A 4,528-nucleotide genomic window follows, 5' to 3' on the forward strand; every position below is an offset into this window, starting at 1 on the left:
TCATTCCACACGCAGCTGCTTCCTCCAGCACGCCAGGCCAGGCCTGGAATGGCCCTGCCTGGCCATCTGTTACAACCATCACAATGTTTTAAATTAACTTTGTTAGTACTTTAAGGTTCCTCATGAATTGATACTATGTACATAGTGATGTCAGGTGGTGTTACTTAGCTAATTCTCCTGAGCCTACATCACTGTCTGGTCCGTAGTAAATAGAACCCAGGACGGACCTTCTGAGCCAGCCACCTTCTTACTCCCTATACCCACAGTTAAAAGATGTACAATTTTTTTTGTTTGTTTTGTGTTTGTTTTTTCAAAACAGGGTTTCTCTGTGTAGCCTTGCCTGTCCCGGGCTCACTTTGTAGACCAGACTAGCCTCGAACTCACAGAGATCCGGCCTACTTCTGCCTCCCTGAGTGCTGGGATTAAAGGTGTGCACCACCACGCCCAGCTAAAAGACAGATGATTTTCTAACTTTAAAATGTAGTGGAGTGGCTAAGAACTAGTGCTTCCTTCCTGAGGAACCAAGTTCAATTCCCAGAATTGATGCAGGGTGCATGTAACTCCAGATTTAGGGATCCTGCTGCCTGTGGCTTCTCTGGATGTATATATGTGTGCACATACGCCCACACCCACATGATTTGGACTGTGTCTTGCATGCATTGCGAGGCCCTTGGTTTGATCCCTAGCAGTCCACATGGGATAGAAAGATGAAGGGGAGACAACAAAATCCTTAAAACTTCCACTACTAAAAGGCATGAAAAATAGATGCTTTTTTTTCTTTTAGTAATTTATTCAAATTTTATATGCATTTGATATTTTGCCGGTTTGTGTGTCCGTGTGAAGGTTTTTGGATCCTCTGAAACTGGAGTTTTAGACAGCTGTGAGCTGCCATGTGGGTCCTGGGAATTGAATTTGGACCCTTTTGCAGAGCAGCCCATGCTCTTAACAGCTGAGCCATCTGACCAGCCCATTTTGTTTGCTTTTAAATCAGAGTGTGGTGGCACTTTCCTGTAATCCTAGTCCTTTGAAGCACTGGGCTACATAGTGATTCCAAGGCCAGTGTGGGCTACATATTGAGACCATGTTTCACACACACAAAAAAAAAAAGTAAAAAAATTTTTTATCATCTTTTTTTTTTCCTTTTGGTTTTTCCAGACAAGGTTTCTCTGTGTAGCCTTGGCTGTCCTGGACTCACTTCATATAGCAGGCTGGCTTCGAGCTCAACAGCTATCCACCTGCCTCTGCCTCCCGAGGGCTGGGACTAAAGGCGTGGGCCACCACCGCCCGGCCTGATCATCATTTCTTAAATATCAACATTAAAACCTGTCGTCTGGTGGTGATAGTTTACACCTTTAATCCCAACACTTGGGAAGCAGAGGCAGGCAGATCCCTGTGAGTTTGGGGTCAGCCTGGTCTACAGAGTGAGTTTCAGAACAGCCAAGGCTACACAGAGATGCCCTGTCTTGAAAAAACAACAAAAGCATTATAATCTGCTGCCTAGGAAGTTGAGAGTACTCTTTTTCTTTTTTATTTATTTCTTTTGTTGTGTTTTGGGACAGGGTTTCTTTGTGTAGCCCTGTATATCCTGGAACTCCTCACAGAGACGCCAGTTCTTTGGGAGCTTGAGTTCCTATGTATCCCATACTGTCCTTGACGTCCTGGAATTCTAGGTCCTTTTACTTATTATGCCTTCTCAGTACTGAGATTACAAACGTGTGTCACCTCTCCTGACTTCATTTCTTTTGTCTCTCTTGTTTTGTTGTTGTAGTGGTAGAGCTCAGGGCTTCAGGAATGCTGGGTGCTGGATTTCCTCTGAGCTATGGACGCCAGCCTGCTATCCTAGTTTATAAATCTCTGCTCACCCCATGAGGTAGCACAGAACTTAAGGGCATGCTGATTGCGGACAAACAGCACCCACCACGAGTCACCACCAATTCAGCTTTGGTGTTTCTGAAGTGTGTGTTCCTGGGGCCTCTGATTCTGAGCGCGGGGCTGTTGGACCCTGTGTCACATGTTCACGTTCTGTTTGAAACAAACCCCATTGGCAAATTGTGGGTTTCCTTTTGTTTGTTTGCTTGCTTCATTTTTAGTTTCCATTTCTGGGAGTTAAACTGCATATTAAACTCATTTGTAATATCTGACTTTGGGGATAATTGTGAGTCTGTATTTGTTCAAGTATTTGTTGGTACTTTGAAAAGGACCACATTTTAGGGTGGTAAGTACCACATAAACAAAACAAACCACCTTGATACTATATTATTGTCTACTTCAAAGTCAAGTCATACTTGCTTTACACCAATACTAGGAAACTAAAATGTATCATAAAATGTATAGTGTTTTGTATTTTACTATTTCAGTATTTAAGTATATTAATGCCTTATAGAAAAGATCCTGTTACATAATAAAGTGATTCCTGTAATAAATTAATACTGTGTAATTAACACTGTGGAAGCCTCATTCCTTTTATGCAAGCTGCCAGTGGCTCTTGTAGTAACATGAAAATATGTAACTGTTTTCTTTCTCACCGCCTCCCCCGGTCTCTCTCTCTCATTGTCTGTGTAGCCCTGGCTGTCCTGGATCTCACTCTGTAGACCACGCTAATCTTGAACTCAGAGATCTGCTTGCTTTTGCCTTCCAAGTGCTGGGGTCAAAGGTGTGTACACAGCTGGGCTTGTGTAACTCTTTTATTTATGCTTATGAAAATGATCAGAGATGGTTTCCATGTCACTCTGGAAGCAAACTAAGAGTTGAGATAAAGCATTTCACTCCAATACCCGTCATCTTTTTTTTAATGCACTAGTTATATTAATTTACATTTTACCATTTCAAGACCATAATCGGGACAGTTGTTTGCTTTCTATTTTGATTGTTTCTGCCCCCAAACTCAAGATGTTTGTTGCTAATTTTTGTTTGTTTTTTGAGACAGGGCTTTCTGAAGCCTTGGTAGTCCTGGAACTAGCTACAGGCTGACCTCCAACTCGGATATCCACCTGCCTCAACCTCCTGAGTGCTGGGATTAAAGGCGTGCCACACCACTGTATGGTTTTGCTAATTTTTTCCCCCAAAACCCACAGGATTTGACAAAGACAAGCAAGGGGAATTTTAATTTTTGCTCTTTTGAACAAGTCCTGATAGGATAATAGGTTTTTACTGGAATTGTAGGACACGTCAGAACTTTAAACACTTTCGAGAAGTACTGACATAGTGTCACCTTTAAAAGCTGTCAGTAAAACCGTATCTATCCTGTTTCAACGTGTGTCAAGACAAAAATTACAATATGGAGATTTTACTTAGCTTTGTGATTCAGCAATTAGAATGAACAGAAGAAAAGCCCACAGAGGAAGACGGTACACATCTTTGATCCCAGCAGAGGCCAAACAATCTTTCTGAATTCGAATCCAGGTTTACATGCTGAACCCTGTGTCCAAGCAAAATTATAAAACAAAAACAAACACAATCACTCCCATAGGCCAAGCAGAAGAGGTTGGTTTGAAAAGACAAAAGGTTGAGGAAATTGGATTCGGTTATTTTCTTGTATGGAGGACGGTCCTCATCATGTTAATTAGCCTATCTGGGAATTCGGGTTCCTAAGTCAGAAAGACAGCTAGGTTTTCCATTTGATGGTGGGACCCTCTAATACGACACCACTCTGGAGGGCCTACCACGGCTTAGCCGAAACCAACGCCCATGACGGGTGGTGGAGGGTCGGGTGGCGTGGCAATCAAAGATGTTCGGCCTGCTGACGAGTGCACGGAGGTAGTCGTGTCTGCAGCTACCCACCCGGCCCACCCGCAAAGACGCCCGGGCGGGTCGTCCTGCGGCTCGTCAACTCCAGGAAGCTCGCCGGGGAGGGGCCGCTCCGCCTTCAACCCCGGAGTCGCGCGTCATTAGTAGGCGCCTACTCTGGGAGCAAGGACGCTTCCTGGGTGCGTCATCAGCATGCGTCCGGTTGGGAAGTGACGACGTTCCTGGCGCGCGCCGGGCACTGTTTCTTCTCGGACTCCAGGACCGGCGGCTGTGGCGGCGCAGGGGTGAGTGGCGGCGGGAGAGGAGATGCGGGTTGACCGGCTCCTGAAGAGCCGCGGGTAGCGACGTGGTGCTGCCGCGTCCGGTCTTGCTCCACGCGGAACTGAGGGCAGGAGAGGCGGCAGGCCCCGGTACTCAGGCGGGCGAGCCTGCGGGGGTCTAGTGTTGGATGTCGCCTGTCACCCGGGACCTTCCCACACAGCCTTTCGACGCCTAAAGCAGAGCTTGTTGAGCGCGAGGCACTGAAATAAGAGCTTTGGCCGGGCTGGTCTTTCATGCTAGGACAGTACTTTGACGTGGATGGTGAGATCAGATTGCGTTTTCCCCAACAGTGAACCGAGGTAGTCTGGGTTGCCCGAAACCTTACAGGGATGACAGAAAAGACATTGTCTTCAGGCAGAAGTCTTCCTACTTACCGGGACTGCCTGGACTTACTCTGAAGCACTAACGATTAGTTATAAGTATTCGGAGAAGACAGAGCGGCAGACCATAGCTTTCTGTG

This window comes from Acomys russatus, chromosome 29 (genome assembly GCF_903995435.1).
Source record: "Acomys russatus chromosome 29, mAcoRus1.1, whole genome shotgun sequence".
NCBI lineage: Eukaryota > Metazoa > Chordata > Mammalia > Rodentia > Muridae > Acomys > Acomys russatus.